This window comes from Pan paniscus, chromosome 2, assembly GCF_029289425.2.
Source record: "Pan paniscus chromosome 2, NHGRI_mPanPan1-v2.0_pri, whole genome shotgun sequence".
Taxonomy (NCBI): domain Eukaryota; kingdom Metazoa; phylum Chordata; class Mammalia; order Primates; family Hominidae; genus Pan; species Pan paniscus.
The window spans coordinates 700,867-726,061 of NC_085926.1; the positions used below are offsets into that span (position 1 = coordinate 700,867).

The 25,195-nt window shown below is 36.0% G+C and overlaps 1 long non-coding RNA gene across 2 annotated transcripts in view; it reads left to right on the forward strand.

Annotated features, from left to right (window-relative positions):
- The window catches only part of LOC117979569 (uncharacterized), a 284,518-nt gene that overhangs the window by 150,724 nt on the left and 108,599 nt on the right, over positions 1-25,195 (forward strand). For both annotated transcript variants that reach the window (XR_008624663.2, XR_008624664.2), the window contains exon 3: positions 2,800-2,857. This is a non-coding gene — a long non-coding RNA (uncharacterized LOC117979569). The remainder of the gene's footprint in view (positions 1-2,799; positions 2,858-25,195) is intronic.

A 25,195-nucleotide genomic window follows, 5' to 3' on the forward strand; every position in this document is an offset into this window, starting at 1 on the left:
CAAACACATTTTAGAGAAGCCAAATTATCCATATCTTCAGGCAATTAATATGTTTAAAATTATACTGAGAACTGATCTAAATTTCTGTGTGATTTAATTATGAAACCCAGTTTTGTGTCTAGTTTACTGGTTTTGAAAAAGTGTTTCAACAAAATAACAACTAAAATTTATTGGTTGCTCATTGTGTGATACGAACTGTTCTAAGAGGTTTGTATGTATTATTTGATACCAAACTCAGTATATTACAAGGAAATGTGTCTTATTACTGATCTACAATTACAGCTTCAATTATTAAATAACTTTCCCCAGTTTCCACAATTATTGAGTGATGGATCAGGGAATTTAGTCCAGTTTTATTCAAGTGAGGCCGTGATGATAGTTATAAAATTGGTATTTTATGTTCAATAATTGTATTAAATCTAAGGCTAAAACAATGTATTCAGTAAAAATTAGAGCACAAATCTTCTGAAAGTTTTGGTTCTGAAGTGTTCATTTCAATTTTTTATATAATTATAGTTGCATGATCAAATGAAATCATCCCCAAATAACTCAATGTTCAAATGCTAGACTACCCATATAACATAGGATCATCTGAGAATTTCTACTGTCAAAAAGGAAATATGTCTAGATTTGGACTTAGGAAGTTGAAGATAGGTGAGTCATATTCTCTCCAAAAAACCATCTTTTTGGTTTGTTGAAAAACTTAGGGAGATTTTTCAAGAATCCATAACTAAAGGTGATAGAGGGTAGGTAAGTGTTATTTTTTCCTTTTGTTGATAGAATAAGAACAGAATTTTATGCCCAATTAAAAGATTTTATGATATGAGTTGTTAGAATATACAAGTGTTTCCTATTTTCACTGCATTAATTTTACTAGGATACAATTGCATAACAAAATTCACAAGCAGCTGAGAAATGCTATACTAATATCAGGCAGGCATAGCAGCCTGGGAGCATTTTGCACATGTGATACTTTAGTCATCAAATTTGTACTCTGAATTAAGTGTACTTATAACTGGTACTTGGACAAGACACTGGTCATTTGTACAAGTTTCCAAACATAGTGACACTGATTAGAAATGCCCTTGCTCCAGAGACAGCCAATAGAAAGATGTATAAGATTTTGTTTTAATGCAAATAGTAATAATGCATTTGATAGGCATTGTACATAGAAAATGAATTAGGGATTATTTTGCCATCATTTCATTTCTTATAAGAATGGTGACCCCTTGGCTAAATTTCATGTTAACAATGTTTCTCATTTACTTTGGTCTTATAATTTCAGCTGCTCTAAAATAAATCTTAGATAAATTCATTGCCTACTTTGACATACATATTTTAAGGCTTCAAATTCTGGAAAGATCTAAATGCCTTTAAATATCTTGTTTTTAGCTATGCTATGATCACACTATTTTATCATTTTAAAAGGATCAGTGTTATCTAACTGAGGTCACCGGCAGAATGAAAAGTCAAGGTATTAGCATTTATATTTTTCAACTGAATTGACAGAGATCTCAACAATGACTCATTGAGGGGTTATTAAGTTCAGGAGCTAATAATATTTCTCTAATATGATTGCTAAAAAGTCAATGGGATTTGTAATTTATAACACAATCTTGATAAAATACAAAATAGAATAGCTGTTCCCTTAAGACATCAACAGTTAGTGCATGAAGCATGTCACTTTTGTGTTCCAAATTTTCACTCATATTAATTTGCTCTTATTGAAATTTTGAAACTCACTTAGCTTCAGTTTGGTTTCACAGATATATGTATTAGGCACTTTATCCTTTAGGGGGACTCAAGCCTCTGAAGATGATGATGCCATTGCAGCCAAATTTTACATTCAAATTCTAGCCCAAGACTACTGAACTTATAAAGTTGAGGACACTATTATAAAATATTAATGATTCAATTCTACTTCAAAATTTCATCTTAAGTAAAACAAATAAAAAATAAAAATTATATATAGCTATCTTAAAACAAGCATAATTCGATATCCCATGGATATCTAATAAATGAAATACCATGTGACCATGAAGAGTTTTCTATTAATCACATGGAAAGTGTTCATAATGTATTTTACTTGGAAACAGAGTTTATCACACCTTTAGATCTCAAATTCAAAAAGAAATGTTTGGATATATAAATAGTCATAGAGGCAGACAAGTAAATACATGGAGCACAGGGGGAAAAGAGATGAGAAATTTTTCAACAGAACAATTTTATGGGAATAGTCATAAAGGCAGACAAGTAAATAGCTGGAGCAGAGGGGAAAAGAGATGAGAAACACAAAGGATAACAATGTTATTATCCTCAATTTATTTATTTGTGCTTTTTACAGTTTTTCAAACACTTAACATAAATTGTATTGATATATATATAAAGAACAAAACGATGCTATAATTATTAAAACAATTAGGAATTTTAAGTCATCTTATGTTTGTTCCTTTTATTTTTATTTATGTATTTATTATTATTATTATACTTTACGTTTTAGGGTACATGTGCACAACGTGCAGGTTTGTTACATATGTATACATGTGCCATGTTGGTGTGCTGCACCCATTAACTCGTCATTTAGCATTAGGTATATCTCCTAATGCTATCCCTTTTATTTTTAAAGAACCTGAAATCCACAGGGCAATGACTTACCACAAGGAGTAAAGTGTCAGTGTGGGTGCAGAAACCAAAAGCCAGGGCTTCATCTCATGGTCTAGTGTTGACTTCACTCGACCTCAATGCCTTCCTCCTTCCTTCCCCTGCCAGTTTGGTTCCTTATTAGTTGTTCTTTTCTAGGTATCTTAAGCTTGGAACCTTCGTAAGAAAAGGGACTTGAAATGATCTTACACAGAAGGTAAGAAAAACTTTACAAATTCTCTGAGAGTTTGAGGAGAAAGAAAAAATGTTAAGGGGCTGGCCTTATTAAAGGTGGGTTACCTTTGAGCTGTGTATTCGCACAGTAATATATACTGTGAATCTCAGAATTAGGAGTTGTAAGAATGGAAACTTAACTAAAGGTTTATTTTGTGTGACACTCTAAGATTGTAGTGTCACGTTTAATTCCATTTTGTTCCTAAGTTAAAGTGAAAGGGCATTTTTAAGAGCTTTGCTGATTTATGAATAGTCAAGCACATCACATATTAATAGAATGTGTTATATGGAAGTTGCTATTCACTGTTAAATGTGGTGGAGAAATTAGTGAAGGAATGGGTAGAAATTTTGATAAATAATCCATTTCCCCCCCACTTGCTGGCTTTCTTGAATTGATAGCCAGGAAAGGTAGAAAAAAAAGAGGTTTGTAAAGTCAGACTGAACTGGTTGCAAACTGGACTTCATGACTTGCTACATGTGATCTTGATCAGATTACCTAAATTCTCTGAGTTTAACATAAGTTTGCACTTAAGGGGATGAGGGCGGGCGGGAGAGAGAGAGAGAGAGAGAGAGGGAGAAATATACCACTAGTCTTTTGTCTGTGGTAAGTGTTGCAAATATTTTCTCCCAGTTCATTGGCTGTCTTTTGATTTTTTGTATAGTGGGTTTTTTTCCTGCAAAATTTTTAAAAATGATATAGTCAAATTCATTGACATTTTTCTTTTATTGCCTCTGAATTTGAGTCATAGTTAGAAGACCTTTTCTTACACCAAGGTTAAAGATGAATTTTTCAAGTACTTGTTTGATTTTATTTTTTACACCAGAATTCCATTCCTTTTGCAGATTATTCTTGCATATGATATAAGATATGGATCTAAATTTACCTTTTCCAAATGGCTACTTTGTTGTCCCAGCAGCAGTTATTAAGTCTATTTTTAAGTGGTTTGAAATGCTGCTGTTGTCATATACTAAATTCTCATATGTATTTAGTTTTAAATTTGGACCTTCTATTCTATTCCACTGCTTTATCTGTCTATTCAATATGATGCTAGTATAACATCATTTTAAATATAAAGGCTTTGTAGTATCTTTTAATGTTCAGTAAGGTAGTCTTCCTCTTATTTCTTTTTTTACAGAAGTATTTTCCTTGCTATTCTTGTATGCATGTGATTTCATGTGAACTTTAGTCAATTTACCTAATTTCATAATTTGTTGGTATTTTTATTAGGTTTGAATGAATTATACGTCAACTTATGGAGAATTTACGTCCTTATAGTGTTGAGTCATTTTATCCAAAATACAGGGTATTTTCCTAATTTTTAAAGTCTTCTTTAGAGTCCTTTGTGAGTGTTAAAATTTTCCTTTCACAAACTTTGTACATTTTTATTAAATTTATTTATAAGTATTTAGTGTTCTTATTGCTTATTCTTATTATAGTGTTCTTATTCTTATTCTTATTATACATGGACTTACTCTTAAGTTCTCTAAATGTTCGTTGTTAAAGAGTATATAAAGGCTACTAATTTGTTAATGTTAATTCAGCATTCAGCTAATTCACTAGAATATTTGATTTCTTGAGATGGTTTTATCATTGACCCTCTGGAATTTTCAAGGTTTATTATCTTAACAACTGCAAATAGAAGTAGTTTTTCTTCTTCTTTACCAATTTTTATGCTTTTCAAGAATTTATCTCATCTAATTGGGTTGGCTCTCATCGAAGAACTGTGGAATAATATGGGATCGTATTAATCATAACATGTATTCTTGCTTCGTCTCAAATCTTAATGAAAATGCCTCTAGCGTTTCTTCATCAAATAGTATACTGGCTTTAAGTTTAAGGGAAATATATTTCATTATGTTAAGAAAGGGTCCCTAAATTCTTATTTCTTTGAGTTTTTTTAAAACAATAAATTAGTGTTTGTTGTTGTTGTCAAAGGCTTTCTTAGCGTCTGTGAAGATAATATAATTATGCCTTTAAATTGTCAACATGGTATATATGAAATGAATTGGGTTTATAATAGTAAACCAATCTTGCATTCCTAAAATAAATCCTATTTAGTTATCGTGTGTTATTTTCTTAATACAGTGTTGGATTAAGTTTGCTATTTTTTATTTTAAAATTTTACATTATTTTCTTGAGTGATATTGACCTGTAGTTTTCTTTCATTATACTGTTTTATCAGATTTAGGTATCAGTGTTATAGTTTCTTCATGAAAGGAATTAAGATGTTTTCCTTCCCTTTCAATGTTCTGAATAATCATACAGCATTATGACTATCTGCTATTTAAATCTTTAGAATAATTACCTTGTGAAACTATGTGGGCTTGGTGCTATTTTTTGTAGTATTTAACTAATTGTTTCCTATATTTCTTCTATGAAATTGGTTGATTTAATCTTTCTAACACTAATAAGATTAATTTGAGTAAACTTCATTTCTCTAGAAAATAATTAATTCATCAAATTAAATCAAATTTGAAATTTGATTTCAAATTTATTTGTGTCAAAGTAAAGGAAGTTTCCTGTCATTTTAAAATTCTCTGTTGTTTTAATAGTAGCTTGTTTCTTATTATTTATAACTTTATATATTTGTACTTTTTCCTTTTTTATCAAATGAACTGAGTTTTAACATCGCATTTAATTTTAATTATCTAATCTAAATCTAAAAGCTGATATTTGATTCAATTGTCAGAAATCTCTTAAGTATATTGGGATCAACTTGGAAAAGTAAATTGACTTTAAACAGTACACTTTATGAACTTTAAATTACAGATCAGATATTTTTGGTAAAATTTTATCCAAACTAAGATGCAATATGAGTATAATCACTGATTCAAAAAGTTTCCTTTAGTGAGCATCAAATATCTCACTATTTTAATTTTAATATTGATTGTGTGTTAAAATAATAATAATTGCATTATATTATTGATAATGTGTATTCTTGTCATGTTTCCATTCTTACTGGAAATGCCTCCAGTGTTTCTCCATCAAATAGTATACTGGCTCTAAGACTAATTTAAAGGACAAGATGGCCAACTAGACACAGCCAGGAAGCACTGTTCCTACCCCCAAAAGACCAAAGTTTCAAGTAAACCAACATAACTTGGACAGATCTTCGAAGAGAAAATGCCCAGTGGATGAAGATGTGATGCAGATGTGGAGGCTGAGGAGGTAGGAAGCTGGGAGCCTTGTTCAGGGTAGGCCAATGCTTGAGCCAATCCTGACCTCAAGTGGCTCCTGGGAATGGGTGAATGAAGAACTGCAGGACTGCCTACCCTAACCATGGACTGCTGGGATCCTGGCTATGGGGGCCCCACATCTGCCATGGACATTTGAGCTGACAGAAGGATCCTTCCAGAGAGTAGACAGAGATGGAGCTCCAGCCAGCATGGAAGCATGGGCCTTTGTGCACAGTGAGGCTGTGTCCAAACATGGACATAGCCACCTATTCCCCAGGGCTCCCCATTCACCCTCTGAGAAGCTCTAGCTCCAGTTGACCACCAGGCTAGGAGGAAGCTGGGCTGATTTCTCTGTGGGACTGGTACGCGTCTGTTCTTTAGGCCCTCTTGCCCACCAGCCCCTCCAAGGGCCACTGTCCAGCTGCTCTCCAAGATAGTATGCATGGCTCAGCTTCCACTGCCCAGCCTGGTTGCTTTGCTCCACCTGATTATGTTCCTGGTGGCCTGGGAGCACTTTGGATTCCCATTACACCTGGAACCTGAATCTAGGGGTCCAGAGGATGGAGCTGCAAGCCAATCCTGGTGCCCCAGAGCTGCAGTGTGCAGCTCAGAAGCGCAGAGCTGAAATTTGTGGCCAGCATTCAAGTGGGAGAAGAGCCCACCCTCTTAGAGGACTAAGAGGGGTGACTTGTGTCAGTTCATGAGCTGGAATAGAAGCAGAACATGTCTTCTTCCTCAGGGCCAACCAGGAAAGAGTGTTACCTATCTCCCTGCTACGTTCTTTGCCCAGGGAGCCCCACGTCCCAGAACAGCTAAAGAAAGTAATGCAGGCACAGTGCCAGTGATCAGAAGGGGCTCCACCAAGGCCCAAGTTCAGACTTGGTGAGGAATTACCTCTCTCCCCACTGCACTGCAGAGTGTGGCTGGAAACATGAGGAAATATAGAGGAGCTGGGTGGCTAAGTAAGAGACTATTTACTGTCCATTATTCTTAAGCACTATCCTCTGGATCACAGCCCAAACAATAACACCAAAAATGTTTTGCTGATATACCCTGCTGTAAAACCAAGGACAAAAATTCAGCCACAAATAAAGACCTGTACAGAGCCTTGACCATCTGAAAACATTCAGAAACAAAGCCAATTGGCTATGCTCAACTTATACTATAGTTAAAGGAACACCAACCCTCCCAGATGAGAAAGAATGTGGACAAGAACTCTGGCAATTTAGAAAGGCAGAGTGTCCCCTTACCCCAAAATGAGTCCACTAGCTCCATAGCAATGGTGCTTAACCAGTGTGAAATGACATAAGTAGAATTCTAAATCTGGATGGCAAGAAAGTTCAAGAATCAGGACAAAGTTGAAACTAAATCTAAGGAATCTGGTAAAACAACCCAATAGCTGAAAGATGAAATAACATTTCAAGAAACAACCAAACTGAACTTCTAGGGCTAAAAAGTTCACTACAAGAATTCCATTATACAATCAGAAGTACTAATAGGAAAACAGACCAAGCTGAGGAAAGAAAATCGGAGCTTGAAGACCAGTTATTCAAATCAACTCAGTCAGAAAAAAATAAAGAAAAAAGAAGTTTTTAAATGAACAAATTCTCCAAGAATTATGGTATTACATAAAGAGACCAAATCTACAACTCACTGGCATTCCTGAGAGGGGAGAGAGAATAAAAAACTTGGAAAATATATTTGAGAATATAGTCCATGAAAATTTCCCTATTCTCTCTAGGGAGGTTGACATGCAAATTCAATAAATACAGACAAGCCCAGCTAGATACTATAGAAGATGACCATATCCAACGCATATAGTCATCAAATTCACCAAGGTCAACGCACTCAGACAAAAAAAGGCAGCTAGAGATAAGGGACAAGCTACATACAGAGGGAACCTCATTAGGCTAGCAGCAAACCTCTCAGCAGAAACTTTATAAGCCAGAAGAGACCAGGGCCCTATTTTCAGCATCCTTGAAGAAAAGGAATTCCAACCAAGAATTTCATATCACACCAAGCTAAGCTTCATAAGAGAAGGAGAAATAAAATTCATCACAGACAAGCCAATGCTGAGAGGATTCATTTCATTTAGACCAGCTTTACAAAAATACCTTAAAGGAGTGGTAAAGATAAACACAGACCAGGTACAGTAGCTCACACCTGTAATCCTAGCACTTTGGGAGGCCAAGGTAAGTGGATCACTTGAGGTTAGGAGTTCGAGACCAGCCTGGCCAACATGGCAAAACCCTGTCTGTGCTAAAAATACAAAAATTAGCCCGGTGTGCTGGAATGCACCTGTAATCCCAGCTACTTGGGAGGCTGAGGCAGGAGAATTGCTTCAACCCAGGAGGTGGAGATTGCAGTGAGCTGAGATCTTGCCGCTGCACTCCAGCCTTGGTGACAGAGCAAGTGTCTGTCTCAAAAAAAATAAAAAATAAAAAGGATGAAATAAAACAATGACACCTGCTACCACAAAAACATACTTAAACAAACAGCCCACAGGCACTATAAAGCAACTAAACAGTCAAGTACATACAACAACTAGCTAACAACACAATGACAGGATCGAAATCTCACACCAACACTAACCCTGAATGTAAATGGTCTAAATGCCCCACTTAAAAGCTTGGAGTGGCAAGCTGGATAAAAGGACAATACCCTATCACGTGCTATCTTCAAGAGACCCATCTCACATGTAAGGACAACCACAGACTCAAAGTAAAAGGATGGAGTGAGATCTACCATAGAAATAGAAAACTAAAAGAGCAGGAGATGCTGTTCATGTATCAGATAAAAGACTTTAAACCAATGAAAATTAAAAAGTACAAAGAAGAGCATTACATAATGATAAAGGGTAAGATCCAACAAGAATACTTAACTACCCTAAATATACACACCCAAACTTTGGAACACATAGATTCATAAAACAAGTTTTTCTTGGGCTAGAAAAGACTTAGACAACCAAACAATAAAAGTGGGGGACTTCAACACCCCACTGAGAGTATTAGATCACTGAGGCAGAAAACTAACAAAGAAACTCTGGACTACATTTGACACTTAACTAATTGGACCTAATAGACATGTAAAGAACATCTCACCCAACAACACATTCTTTTCATCTGCATATAGAACATATTCTAAAGTGCACCAAATGCCTGGTCATAAAGCAAGTCTCAATAAATTCAGAAAAAATTGAAATAACACAAACCACACAGTGCAATAAAAATAGAAATCAATATCAAGACTATCTCTCAAAACTATACAAATAACATGGAAATTAAACAACTTGTTCCTGAGTAACTCCTGGGCAAACATTTAAATTGAGACCGAAATTTTAAGACATTATTTGAAATTAATGAAAATAGGGACAAAACTTACCAAAATCTCTGGGATGCTGCTAGGAAAGTTTATAGCACCAAACACCATCAAGAAATTAGAAATATCTCAAATTAACAACCTAACTTTGCCGCTAAAGGAACTCGTGGAAAAAAGAACTAATCCCAAGGCTAGCAGAAGAAAAGAAGTAACTAAAATTAGAGAAGAAATGCATGAAATTGAGATGCAAAAATGTATGCAAAAATCCATAAAACCAATAACTGTTTTTTTCTTCCAATAGTTTTTGGGGAACAGGTGGTTTGTGGTTACATGGATGACTTGTTTCATGGTGATTTCTGAGATGTTCGTTTCCCCGTAACAGTAGCTGTGTACACTGTACCCAAGGTGTAATCTTTTATCCCTCACCCCTCTCATCCTTTCCCCTGAGCCCCCAAAGTCTGTTATATTATTATTATGCATTTACATCCTCATAGCTTAGCTACCACTTATAGGTGAGAACATAACAATATTTGGTTTTCCATTCCTGAGTTACTTCAACTTGAATGATGGTCTCCAACTCCATCCAGGTTCCCGCAAATGCCATTATTTTGCTCTTTTTATGGCTCAGTAGTATTTCATGGTATATATACAACACATTTTCTTTATCCACTCATCGTTGATGGGCATTTAGGCTGGTTCCGTATTTTTTGCAATTGCCAATTGTACTGCTATAAACATGATGTGTGTGAAAGTGTTTTTTCATGTAATGCCTTCTTTTGTTTTGGGTGGATACTCAGTAGAGAGATTGCTCGATCAAATGGTAGTTCTACTTTTAGTTCTTTAAGGAATCTCTATACCGTTTTCCACAGTGGTTGTACTAGTTTATATTCCTACCAGAAGTGTAAAAGTGTTCCCTTTTCACCACATCTACGCTAACATCTATTATTTTTTGATTTTTAAATTGTGGCCATTCTTGTAGGAATAAGGTGGTATCTAATTGTGGTTTTGATTTGCATTTCCCTGATAATTAGTGATGTTGAGCATTTTTTCATATGTTTGTTGGCATTTGTATATGCTCTTTTGAGAATTGTCTCTTCATGTTCTTTTCCCAGTTTTTGATGAGATTATTTGTGTTTATCTTGCTGATTTGTTTGAGTTCCTTGTAGATTCTGGCTATTAGTCCTTTGTCAGACACATAGTTTGTGAAGATTTTCTCCCATTCTGTGGGTTTTCTGTTTATTCTGCTGATTATTTCTTTTGCTGTGCAGAAGCTTTTTATTTTAATTAGGTCCCATCTATTTATTTTTGCTTTTGTTGCATTTGCTTTTGGGTTCATTGTCAATAAATCTTTCCTTAAGCCAATGTCTAGAAGTTTTTTCAATGCTATCTTCCGGAATTTTTATAGTTTCAGGACTTAGATTTAAGTCTTTGATCCATCTTGAGTTGAATTTTGTGTAAGATGGAGGATGATGATCCAGTTTCATTATTCTACATGTGGCTTGCCAATTATCCCAGCACCATTTGCTGAATAGGGTGTCCTTTTTCCACTTCATTTTTTTTGTTTGCTTTGTTGAAGATCAGTTGGCTGTAAGTATTTGGCTTCATCTCTGGGTTCTCTACTCCATTCCGTTGGTCTATGTGCCTATATTTTATACCAGTACCATGTTGTTTTGGTAACTATATCCTTGTAGTATAGTTTGAAATTGGGTAATGTGACGCCTCAAGATTTGTTCTTTTTGTTTAGTCTTGTTTTGGCTATGTGGGCTCTTTTTGGTTCCATATAAATTTTAGGATTTTTTTTTCTAGTTCTGGAAAAATGATGTGAAGAATGATGATGGCATTTTGATGGGAATTGCAATCAATCTGTAGAGTGCTTTTGGCAGTATGGTCATTTTCACAATATTGATTCTACCCATCTGTGAGCATGGGATGTGTTTCCATTTGTTTGTGTCATCTATGATTTCTTCAGCAGTATTTTATAGTTTTCCTTGTAGAAACAAGGAGTTTTCACCTCCTTGGTTAGGTATATTCCTAAGTATTTTATTTTATTTTTTGCAGCGGTTGTAAAAGGCATTGAGTTCTTGATTTGATCCTCAGCTTGGTCATTGTTGGTATATAGCAATGCTACTGATTTGCATACATTAATTTTGTATCCTGAAACTTTACTGAATTCATTTATCAGATCTAGGTGCTTTTAGGATGTCTTTAGGGTTTCCTAGGTATAGCATTATATAATCATCAGACAGCAACAGTTTAATTTCTTCTTTACTGATTTGGATGCCCTTTATTTCTCTTATCTGATTGCTCTGGCTAAGACTTCCAGTGCTATGCTGAATAGAAGTGGTGAAAGTGGGCATTCTTGTCTTGTTCCAGTTCTCAAGGAGAATACTTTCAACTTTTTTCCATTCAGTATAATTTTAGCTGTGGGTTTGTCATAGACGGTTTTGATTACTTTAAGGTATGTCCCTTCTGTGCCAATTTTGCTGAGGGTTTCAAACATAAAGGGATGCTGAATTTCCTCAAATGCTTTTTCTGTGTCTAGTGGGATCACCATGATTTTGGTTTTTAATTCTGTTTATGTGGTGTATCACATTTATTGACTTGCATATGTTAAACCATCTCTGCATTGCTGGTATGACACCCACTTGATCATGGTGTATTATCTTTTTGATATGCTGTTGGATTTGGTGAGCTAGTATTTTATTGAGAATTCTTGCATCTATGTTCATCAGGAATATTGATCCGTAGTTTTCTTTTTTTGTTATATCCTTTCCTGGTTTTGGCATTAGGGTGATACTGGCTTCATAGAATGATTTAGGGTGATACTGGCTTCATAGAATGATTTAGGGAGGATACCATCTTTCTGTATCATTTGGAATAGTTGTAAGTTTGGTACAAATTCTTCTTTAAATGTCTGATAGAATTCAGCAGTGAATCCATTTGGTCCTGGACTTTTATGTTGGCAATTTTTGTACTACTATTTCAATGTAGCTACCTGTTATTGGCCTGTTCAGTTTCTATTTTTTTCTGATTTAATCTAGAAGGGTTGTGTATTTCCAGGTATTTATTCAACTCCTCTAGAGTTTCTAGTTTGTGTAAAGGTGTTCATAGTAGCCTTGAATGATCTTTTGTATTTCTGTGGTATTGGTTGTAATATGTACCATTTCATTTCTAATTGCACTTATTTGGATCTTCTCTCTTGTTTTCTTCATTAATATTCCTAATAGTCTATCAATTTTATCTTCTCAAATAACCAGCTTTTTGTTTCATTTATCTTTTGTATTTTTTGTTTCAATTTCGTTTAGTTCTACTCTTATCTTTGTTATGTATTTTTTCTCCTGCTAGGTTTAGGTTTGGTTTGTTTTTGTTTCTCTCATTCCTTGAGGTGAGACCTTAGATTGTATGTTTGTGCTCTCTCAGACTTCTTGATGTAAACATTTACTGCTATGAACTTTCCTCCTAGCATTGCTTTTGCTGTATTCCAGAGGTTTTGACAAATTGCATCACTATTATTATTCAATTCAAAAAACTTTTTAAATTCCATCTTGATTTCGTTGTTGACCCACAGATTATTCAAAAGCAAATTATTTAATTTTCATATATTTTATAGTTTTGAGGGTTCCTTTTGGATTTAATTTCCAATTTTATTCCACTGTGTCTGAGCAAGTACTTGATATAATTTCAATTTTCTTAAATTTATTGAGACTTGCTTTGTGGCCTGTCATATGGTCTATCGGGAGAAATGTACATGTGATGATGAAAAGAATGTATATTCTGCAGTTGTTTGGTAGAATGTTGTATAAATACCTTTTAAGTCCATTTGTTGTAAGGTATAGTTTAAGTCCATTGTTTATTTGTTGAGTTCCTGTCTTGATGACTTGTCTAGTGCTCTCAGTGGAGTATTGAAGTCCCCCACTATTATTATGCTGCCATCTATCTCCTTTCTTAGGTCTGGTAGTTATTGTTTTGTAGATTTGGGAGCTCCAGTGTTAGGTGCATATATATTTCAGATTATGATAATTTCCAGTTGGACTAATGCTTTTATCATTATATTATATCCCTCTTTGTCTTTAATTGTTGTTGCCCTAAAGTCTGTTTGTCTAATATAAAGATAACTACTCCTGCTCACTTTTGGTTTCCGTTTGCATGGAATATGTTTTTCCATCCCTTGACCTTAAGTTTACGTGAGTCCTTATGTGTTAGATGAGTCTCTTGATGACAGCAGATACTTGGTTGGTGGATTTGTGTCCATTCTGTCATTCTGTATCTTTTAAACGGAGCATTTAGGCCATTTACATTCCGTGTTAGCATTGAGATGTGAGGTACTGTTCTATTCATCATGCTAGTTGTTGCCTGAATACCTTGTTTATTTTTAATTGTGTTATTGTTTTATAGGCCCTGTGAGATTTATGCTTTACAGAGGTTCTATTTTGATGTATTTTGAGGCTGTGTCAAGATTTGGAACTCCTTTTAGCACTTCTTACAGTGCTGTCTTGGTAGTGGCGAATTCTCTCAGCATTTGTTTGTCTGAAAAAGACTTTATCTCTCCTACATTTATGAAGCTGTGTTGCTGGATACAGAATTCGTGGCTGATAATTATTTTGTTTGAGAAGGCAAAAGATGGGACCCCAGTTACTTCTGGCTTGTAGAGATTCTTCTGAGAAATCTGCTGTTAATCTGATAGGTTTTTCTTTACAGGTTATTTGATGCTCTTGTCTCACAGCTCTTAAGAGTCCTTCCTTTGCTTTGACTGTAGATGACCTGATGACTATGTGCATAGGTGATGATCTTTTTGCAATGAATTTCCTGGGTGTTCTTTGAGTTTCTTGTATTTGGGTGTCTAGATCTCCGGCAAGACCAGGGAAGTTTTCCTCAATTACTCTCTCAAATAAGTTTTCCAAACTTTTAAATTTCTCTTCTTTCTCAGGAACACCAATTATTCTTATGTTTGGTTGTTTAACATAATCCCTAATTTCTTGGGGGGCTTTATTTTTTTATTGTTTATTTCTTTATCACTGTTGGATTGGGTTTATTTGAAAGCCTTGTTTCGACCTCGGAAGATCTTCTTCTACTTGTTATATTCTATCTTTGAAACTGTCCAGTGTATTTTGCATTTCTCTAAGTGTATCTTTCATTTTCAAAAGTTGTGATTGTCTTTTCTTTAAAATATCAATTTCTATGGAAACTTTTTCATTCATATCGTATATTGTTTTTTAAGTCTTTAAGTTGGTTTTCACCTTGCTCTGGTACCTTCTTGAGCAACTAAATATTCAACCTTCTTAATTCTTTATCTGGCAATTCAGAGATTTCCTCTTGGTTTGGATCCATTGCTGGATAGCTAGTGTGATCTTTTGGGAGTGTTACAGAACCTTGTTTTGTCATGTTACCCAAATTACTTTTGTGGTTTCTTCTCATTAGGGTAGACTGTGTCAGTGAAAAGATCTGGAACTCAAGGGCTTCTGTTCAGATTTCTTTTTTCATGGGGTGACCCCTTGATGTGGTGCTCTCCTCCTTTCCCTAGGGCTAGAGCTTTCTGAGAGCCACACTGCAATGGTTGTTGTTGCCTTTCTGGGTCTAGCCACCCAGCAGGGCTACTGGGCTACAGACTGGTGCTGGGGAATGTCTGCAAAGATTCCTGTGATGTGATTCATCGTCAGGTCTCCCAGCTACTACCAGCACCTACACTGGTGGAGGTGGCAAGGGAGTGAAGTGGACTTTGTGGGAGTCCTTGGTTGTAGTTTTGTTTAGCGCACTGCTTTTCTTGGTTGGTGGTTATGTGTAGTTGTCACATGGACAGACTTATGACCTCTGGTTAGCCAGGGTGTTGCAGGAGGTGGAATTGGCTGTTCTCCTTCTTTGGAGCAAGCTTGTTCTGTTATGAGTTACAATAATGGCTTGAGTTGGTTAGCCTCCATCCAGGAGGTATTAATTTCAAGAGAGCACCAGCTGTGTTAGCAGAAGGGGAATATACAAGTGTATATTCCTGTATATTCCTGGCCCTGTGTTGGCCAGGATAAGTACTTGGGTTTCTCAGGTGATAGCAAGGGCCATAGAGCTCCAAAGAGGTTTGTTTGTTTGTTTGTTTGTTTGTCTTCAGCTACCAGGGCTGGTAAAGAGAAGATATCAGTTGGGTACAGGGTTAGGCTGCTCTGAGCTCAGACTCTCCTTGGGTGGGGCTTGCTGCAGTCACTGTGGAGGATGGGAGAATGGTTTTCTGGCCAATAGAATTATGTTCCTTGGGGGGATTATGCCTGCCTCTGCTGCATCATACAAGTCGCCTGGAAGTGGCCTCATCCAGCTCCCATGCAGCCAGAAAGGCCAGTCTCAGTACTGCCAATCCCCACGAACAGCGCTGAGTTTATATCCAAGCAGCCTGAGAGCAGGGCTGAGATCTCACCCCAGGCTACAAGCATCCCCACTGAGAAAACAAGCAAGGCTCTCAGGCCTCACCTCTCCCTACCTGCCTGTACCATCAGCTGTGGCTTCTACACTCATATCTGCACTTACTGTTCACCCCACCCCCACCCAGAGTCTGCTCAGAAAAAGTTGTGCTCAGTCAAAATTATTAAAAAGTTCAGCTAGAAGTTTTCTTCAACCTGTGACCCCTTCTAAATTCTTCTGGCTGCCTTCCCCAAGGACCCCTGTGAGATAAAACCAGGAATGGCTTCCCTGGGCTCAAGGTGGGGAGTGGTAGTACCTACAGGGCTCTTCCTGCTGCTTCTTCTACTTTTATATTTCACTCTGATTCCTAAATCCATTTCAGCTCTAGGTAAGGTTAAATCCTTCTCCTGTGACCTGGACCTTTAGGTTCCCCATTTGGGATGTGTTTGGGATCAGACTTTTTCTCCTCTCACACTCTGGAAACATGTTTTTTTTCAGCTGTCTTTCAAAGTTTGCAGCAGCAAGCTACTTCTTTCAAAGGGTCTGTGACTTTTTTGGGTTTTCCTGATATGTTCCTGCAGTGGTTTTGGATCAAAAGTTCACAATGCGAGTCCTCCACATGCTGTTCTGTCCATCCAAGTGGGAGCTGCACCTTAGTCTTATCTCTTATCCACCATTTTCTGGAAGCTTGGAATACAAATTCTTTAACAAGCTCTTCAAAGGCCAAGACAATGTGACTCTAATCTTGTTTTCAGTAACTCCTTGCAACACTATTCTTTAGCTATGTGGAGATATTTATTGAGCCTCACACAAGCTCCTACTTTATGCCTTTCACATGCTGTTCACACTGCCTTGAATTCTCTGTTGCTTCTAATTTGAATTGTATGCATTTTAGGATTTCTCTTAGATGCCACATTTTATGCAGCCTTTTCTAACTCTATCATGTAAAATTAATACCTGTGCATTATTTTATTTGAATCTTTCTTGTGATACTCATCATTTTTTATTTTTTGGTTTCCCTAGAAGTACGCTCTTTGAGTGAAACATTCATGTTTGTCTTTCACATTTCTTTCTATTTACATTCATAACCCATTTTAAGTGCTTTTTGTATAAAAATTATTCATTAAATATTTGTTCACTGTATGTAAAAGGTTGACATCTCAGGCTGAAGAGAATTATTAAATATTTTTGAAGTTGGTTTATATAATATTAGCTTTTACACACTTTCTGTAAGTTTTTCAAAGTATTTTTTGTCTGTCATATTTGCATTTATTTGTTTAAATTATATTTGTACTATATAAATGTTTACCTCTAATCCCTTTTAATAAAAACTTAATTTTATCTTAAGTGTAAGCTAGAGTTAGCTTAGCTACTTATTAATTGTTTCTAAGTTCAAAATTACTGATTTGTAAACATGTATTAGAAGATCACAATGTTAACAGAGTGGAATGAATTATCCACATCCCTCAAGTGGTGGCTGCAACTTAGACCCATGGATTCTGTACTAGATTTTACATAAATAGAAGTCATAAGACAGCATGTAGTGTAAAGGATGTTTGTTTCTTTTTTTCATGACTTAGCATCTATACCATATATCTTTTTTTGGATAATTCACCACTTTAAGAGTAAGTAGATGGCAGAGATTGACTCTATAGAAGTTGAAATTAGCACATACCAACGTTTTATTCATCCCTTGAAACTAGGGCAATGTCAGTCAATGGGATGCTTCCAACTGATCTTGAAATTAGGAGGTGATGGTGCAAAGAATCACCAAGCTGAAGGATTGACTGAGTATCTACTGCAGAGGTAGACAGTGGCAGCCTAAACATGTGACTTTCAGAAGCAACAGGGTAAATGGATCAGTGCAGTAGCTATAGCTTTGACGTCTGTGGCATATGCTCTTCAGAAACTAAATGTAGTTATCCTCACTGATTTAGTTTTATGAAAAGATTTTTATTGTGGTCTTCTTGGCTGCCTATTTTTTCTTAATCCTCTCCATCTTTGAGTTCAGTTCTCTGGACTTCCTGATAGTACTCTGATCTATCAAACATCCATTCAATGGGTTCTCTTTGGCTAATTCTGCCATAGTCAATTACTGCAGCAACTGACAACTATGACTGTTAAAACTATACTCTTTTGGCACCATTGCTGGATGTATGGTATGCTTACTTCTTCTCTAATTTTTTCCCTTCCTTTTCTAGCTAGATAAATATTTGTTTAGCCTTTTCATATATTTTCTTTGTATCATAATTTGAACTCTCTTCTGAATTATCACCAGAATCTCCTTGTACCTCTTCAATAGTGGAGGGCCCAAACTCAGCACTTGGTGAATCTTGGTGGTTTAAAAAATGGTAAAGACATAGTCCACTCTACCATTTAGTAGTTGTGTGACTTTTAGTAAATTAATGAACCATTATTTTTCATTGTAATTCTGTAAAATGAAGACAATGTTACTGATTTTATGGGATTTTTATAAGAATTAAATAATGTTAGCAAAGACCAAAGACAATAGCACAGTTCTCACACATAGTAGGCATTCAGCGCAGTGAATAGTAGTTATCATTAGTAATTCTGTAGGCTCCATATTGCCTAAGGACCTAAAGATATGATATGTATTCCCTGTGTGTGAGGTAACAATCTCTATAGTCAATTTCAGTTTGACTTATATAATATCCTTGATTTTATTTTATCAAAATTATGCCTGTTTACTTGGTTCTTGCTTTTAAAATGGTATTCACCAAAGCTTTAACATCCAGTGATTAACAGTGAGAGAGAGTAAGGCTCTTTTAAAACCACCAGAGTGTGTTAGGGTAGTACTGAGTCAAAGTCTAAGAGTTTTATGGTTAAAAAACAAATAACTTTTTACTGCTGCTCATTTAAGTAGGATTTTATGTTGTTCCCAAGATGGAAGTCTACAGGCAACTAATAATCGGGAAGAAGTGACTGTGAAGACAAACCAGCTGCATCAAACTGCAGGCACCTCAGGAATCAGCAGATCATGCAGGGCACAAAGAGGTGAAACCAGTCAAGTGTACAGTGGAGACGATTTCTCAATTTTTTTTCCTTGGAATACTAGCATCACTCAAAAATGTCAGTAGTGTTTGGTGAACAAAATAAGCTTTTTAAATTAAATGTACAGAAATCCCTGCTTATCAGAATGACACCTTGAATTTTCATAATACATATTAGTATACCCAAGTAAAGAAGCCTGTCTAATTTTTCTGAAATCTTTATTTCTCCCAATTTGCTGGAACATGTTTTATTTTTAATTTGTTTTCTTTGATTTGCTTTTACAGGAACTTTGTAATAATCTAAAGAACGCGGTTGCTATAATTTGGTAATGACAAATGAAATTATGAAGGTAATTCTGAGCAATTGCGAAAACTCACAAACAACAGTCTAAATATTTGGAGCTTTATACTCTAAATACTGGGGAGCCACTAAAGATTTTTAAAGTAGAACAATGAAGAATTGGTGCATTACAAAAATTAGTTGACAATCATATTTAGACTTTATTTGAAAGATAAAGAAAAATGATAGAGGCAAGGGAATCAACTGACCAGCTATTGTGATATCTCAATTTTGAAAAATAATTAAAAATTAGAATGAAGGGATCTATGTAAAAGGAAGCCACCAAGAGAAGTAATTAATTCATAGGACATGATGATTAATGGATGTGGATGAGGAGGAAAAAGGAGGTTGAAAGAAAGTAGTAAAAACTGGCAAGAGAGTCCATGTCTGAGTAAGAGGATAAAATGTCGCACTGATTAATACTTTAACTGACCAAATCAAGACAGTGAGATTGTTTGTGGAAGAATATTGCAAATAATTGAGGAGCTTTAAAATTGTGGACTTATTCTGATGCCTCCACCTAAAGTGTCTGGAATCAAAACTTGCTGATGGTTGCATCATGTTCCAGCTTTCCATCTTGCATTTTCTAACTCAGTAAAGAGTTAAAAGGTGATTTAAAAAAAAAAAAAAAAAAAAACTTCCTTTGGCATGGATTATGTCACCTTTCATCTACATGCTATGCAAAATCATGTCTTGGTTAGTATTTTTCTTATCTTTTGATGGTTGACATGCAAGAGAGAATTAAACATCAAGATAATTAGTGAATCCTGGTGATATGGTTCAGCTGTGTCCCCATCCAAATCTCATCTTGAATTGTAGTTTCCATAATCCCTACATGTTATGGGAGGGACCCAGGAATCATGAGGGCAGTTTCCCCCATACTGGCCTCATGTTAGTGAGTAAGTCTCATGAGATCTGATGGTTTTATAAATGGGAGTTCCCCTGTACAAGCTCTCTTGCCTGCCACCATGTTAAGATGTGCCTTTGCTCCTCCTTCACCTTCCCCCATGATTTTGAGGCCTCTCCAGCCATGTGAAACTGTGAGTCCATTAACCCTCTTTTGCTTTATAAATTACCCAGTCTCAGATATGTCTGTTAGCAGCATGAGAACAAACTAATGCACCTGAATACTTTAGTGTTTTTTAGTAGAATATGACATATTGTGAGTACACAATGTGAAGAAATCTGGATATTCGAAAGACAAACATTTCTGAATGAAGGGGAAAAGTAAGCTGGGGCAAGACAACGTTTCTCATCCCTGATTGAAATGTTCCTATTTACCCCCTAACTTATACCTTGGGATGTTATGTTGCTTGTAAAGAATTGTGCAGAGACAGATGGAAATATTAAAATATTTATCCTAAATAAATGTTTGAGTTAAACGGTAATATCCTGTGCTGCTCTAGATTCAATTCTATCAATAAGCTATTTTGAGATTCTGACCTCAGTTTCTTGTCTTCTTTTAAGTTATCTCTGGGCCCTAAAGAGACACAGCTATGAAACTGGAGAATGACTGCAGAATAACCAAAAGAAGTTATCCAACAGAATTTATAAGATATAGGATTTCGTTTCAAGAGAGAAAACAGGACTAAAAATTTTGGGATTGTCCACATTAGAGAGAAAAATCATATCTTCATATGAAAAAATATAGAATTTCTTCAAAAAAGAAAATATAAGGGAAGGAGATTGGAATATTAAAGAAAATCTCAGAGAACACCCACAACTGAATTCCAAAAACAGAGGAAGAATTATCATGAATGGCAAAAGATATAGAACAATATAAGAATGAAGAGAATATATCCATTAGAGAATTATAAGAGAAAGGAAATCAATTTAGGTGAAGAAAGTCTAAGAGGAAGGGGATAAAGGTGACTAAATTTGGTGATAAAAAATTGAGGTAGACAAAATAATGGCCTCCAAAGATTCCCACATTCTAATTCTTGAAGTTAGTGTTTATGTTATGCTAAATGACAAGGGAGAATTAAGGTTGCATGTGGACTTAAGGTTGATAATCAACTGACTTTAAAAATAGAGAGACTGTTCTGAATTATCCAAATGGGACAAATGTAATCGTAAGGGTCCTTTATATGTGAAAGAATGTGAAAGAGGGCAGCAGAAGAGTCATCAGACTGGTTCAAGGTGAGAAAGGCTTGGTTGGCTAGCTTTGAAGATGGAAGGTTTCAGAAGCCAAAAGATGCAGGCTGACTCTAGAGGTTGGAAAAGCAAGGGAATGAATTTACTAGAAAGGAACAGAGACCTGCTGACACTTTGATTTTAGCTCAGTGAGATCCAATTTGGACTTCTGAGAAAATAAGTTTTACAGAACTGTAAGTTACAGAACTGTAGGAAAATAAGTTGGTGTTGTTTTAATCCACTGAGTTGTACCAATTTGTTACAGTAGCAATAGGAAACAAACATAGAAGCTCATTGTTTGCGTAGATACGCAGTGTCAGTACAAAGGACAAAGACCTATTAACAGAGTTACAAATGAGCAATGGAAGTAGCAGGTGTTGCCCATATTTTCAGCAGATTAGGCAGTGGAAGAAGAGAATAGGATAAAAATATCTGAGAAATTGTTAATTGGGGAAAAATTCAAATACATCTAATTAAATAGAAATAGCATTGTTCAAGACAGAAGCTCTATTATATTAGCTCCTTCTTTGCAACTAAGCAGAATATTTCTTGAGAAGATTATATGAGCATAATTGTCAAACCAAACAAATGAAAATCTCCCAAACTAATGGATGTAATAAGTGAGATCTAGAAACTCACAGAAAGCTGTTTCATTTACCATAAAGAATAATGAAAAGTCTTTCATCTCTAAATTGTATGAAGTGAGAAATTCTGCCAATTATAAATGAGATGAAAACGAATACTTAAGAAAAATTCTGGCAACTTCATAAAAAATGTCAATTTTACATATTAGAAGAAAAAATATATTATGCTGTTGACATGTTAAGTGCATCAATAGAGATAATGAATATGAATATGCTAAATCAAGGCATATACAGAGAAAAATAGAAGACTAGGATATTCTCAAAAAAATCAGTTTATATAGAAAGCCAACCTGGTTTTTTACAAAGGTTTGTGTAAAGAAGTACAGAAGCATTTAAGGGTAGAAGAAAAATAAGCAGCCAAATGCTACTCTATAAATAGTGCTGAGTTATATGGGCCACTTTTATGCAACATGAATTCTATTGTAAAACACAAAAATAATGAAAAAAATTGTCTCTATGTTGATTTGACAGAACTTATGGTTAAAGCTAATGATGCAGTTTTAGAATAAATTTTCCTAAATCTAGGTAGAGAAACTCAATTGTCAAATGAATGATCTAGACCCGATGACCTACTGGGTTCCTTCTAAAGTAATGGCCCCAGGTATCCTAGTGCTTGAGAAATACGTAAGCATTGCTTGAAGAAAGCATGCTGGGGCCCAAGCTTTGGTAAGCGCTTTATGAAGTTTTGCTGCATGCCTTCTCAGACCCTTTAGCACATAAATTTCTAAGAAAGTACTTCTAAATGAATCATTTTCCCTGATAGGTCTTTTGATAACAGAAAAGGTTTTTGCCCGTGGATCTCAAAATACTTGTGTTTAACACATTAAACTGTTATCCATAAATCAATTTAGAGTCCTAAAACAATAATGAAAAATAAGTCAGAATCATTTTGACATACTGCTTTCTAAATATACATTTTTCACAGACCCTTTGTGTTATAATCAACTGGTAACTTCATTCTTCTACTTCCTAAGATTGTACATTCACCACTTGGATGGTGTAGTTATGAGCACTCAATTATTTTTTTATCTGAGGAAGTCTTCCTTGAGCTGTTAGTTCAGATCTCTGGGCACTGACATCTCCTGTTCATTTCATATTCTTGATTGTCACGTTACTTTTTTTTTTTTTTTTTTTGAGGTGGCATCTGGCTCTGTTGCCTAGGCTAGAGTGCAGTGGCGCAATCTCAGCTCTCTGCAAACTCCACCTCCCAGGTTCAAGCAGTTCTTCTGCCTCAGCATCCCTAGTAGCTGGGATTCAGACGCACACCACAACGCCTGGCTAATTTTTGTATTTTTAGTAGAGATGAGGCTTCGCCATGTTGGCCAGGCTGGTCTCGAACTCCTGACCTCAGGTGATCCACCTGTGCCGGCCTCCCGAAGTGCTGGGATTACAGGCATGAGCCACCATGCCTGACCTGTCAAGTTACTTTCTATACACTTGGTGACGCTTTGGTCTTTTCTGTTAAATAACTCTCAGATTCCCGAAGTGTTTTTCTTATTTAGGAATAGCAATACTGTTAATTAGCTAAGCATCCGTGATGCCATTCACTTTTTATGGCTTATCTCAATCCTTTCAACAGCTTTGTGCTAGAGATCAATTTAACCGTTTTGCCATAGAGAAAACAAAAGGCTAAGAACCCCATAGCTTATACATGGTAGAGTCAACATTCGAACCCACCTTTGCTTTTCTTCAAAGCTGGTCTTAAGGGTAATGCCCAATTTTCTTGCCCTCTCTGTTCCCTATCGTAAATTCCACCCTCAAACCACCTACAATTTCAGACATATTTCCATTGTTTGACCCTAGGTGGACAAGAGAAGAGAGATATTACTTAAGAGACTAGAAGTCAAGGACTAGATTTTACTAGGTAATCACCAAACCTCACATCAGAGCTAAGAGTTTCTGAACTCACTCATGCCCCAGGGTGCTGCGTGACTCTGAAACTCAATGCCAGGCCTTATGAAGTGATCATGAGCTCCCTTTGGAAGCAGCCACCTCTACCATTTCCTCTTTCCCATCTGCTTCTCCATGAGGCTCTTCGCTTCCATGAGAAACTTGGCTTCACACCTATGAGTAATTCTCTGTCTCCTTTTTAACCGCATACCTTCAATCAACAGCCCTTCTGTTTCTCTTGCCACAGATCTCCACAGAGGCCTGAAAAAGTGATTTATCTGAGCAAAGGAGGTCTTCTTTATTCAGTGCCATTGCTCCCAGATGTTTTCTTCTGATTCTAGAAGGCAGATTTATGTCGTTCCTGTTACCTCAGCCCATGAAGCTCAGGTAACCACAGCCACCTTCTGGCTCTACTGTATTAAAATTATATTCTCCTGATTTACATACATTAGGTTTATGAGCTATTGGAAGCACCTAATAACTTTGGGCAAGATAATCCTGACTTTATTTTTTTATTTTAGATTCAGGGGGTACATGTGCAGGTTGGTTACCTGGGCATATTGCATGATGCTGAGGTTTGGGGTATGAATGACCCTGTTACCCAGGCACTGAGTAAAGTACCAGTAGGTAGTTTTCCAACCTTTCCCTTCCTCCCTCCCTCCACTCTCTGGTAGTCCCCAGACTTTTTTTATGTGACAATATCATTTTTATTTTTCTAACAAATCTTTCTTCCTTTTTTTCTTTTGAAGATAAACATGGATTTAATAAGAATCAGATAATTCCACTTAGAATCATCTGTTGGGGGGGGGCTATTTTAAAATGCTGGTGTCTGATTTAATTGCTTTGGAGAGGACCTGAGTATAAATATTATTTTTAAAAGCACCCCTGGTGATTCCAGTGTGCATCTGGGAATGAGAACCATTGTTGTAGGCAGCACTTCTCAGGTTGATGTTCTTAAGTGGGGCAACCACACATGCTAGTTTGCCTTAAGTGAGTCCTGGTGTAATTATTCACAGTACTTCCTGCTATTCTCAGCATCTCCACTTTGGATGATAAATTATATGGCTACCCTATTCATGAAAATCATCTGGGAAGCTCATTAAAAATTCAGATTATCTAATCTCAGGTCAGAAGATTGAGTTTCTGTAGGTCTGGGGTAAGGTTTGAGTCTGCATTAAAAACTAGTAAAATTGACATGAGTTGATTCTAATGCAGGTGATGTACACACTCCAACTTTTTTTAAAATAGATTATTTCTTTTGGAACAGTTTTAGTTTCACAGAAAAGTTGAGGGAAAATACAGAGATCTCCCATGGGCTCCCTGCCCCTGAATACCCACAGCCTGGCTGACTGTGAGAGTCTCACACCAGAGTGGCAGATTTATGACAATTGATGAAGCTACACTGAGGCATCATTATCACTCTAAGT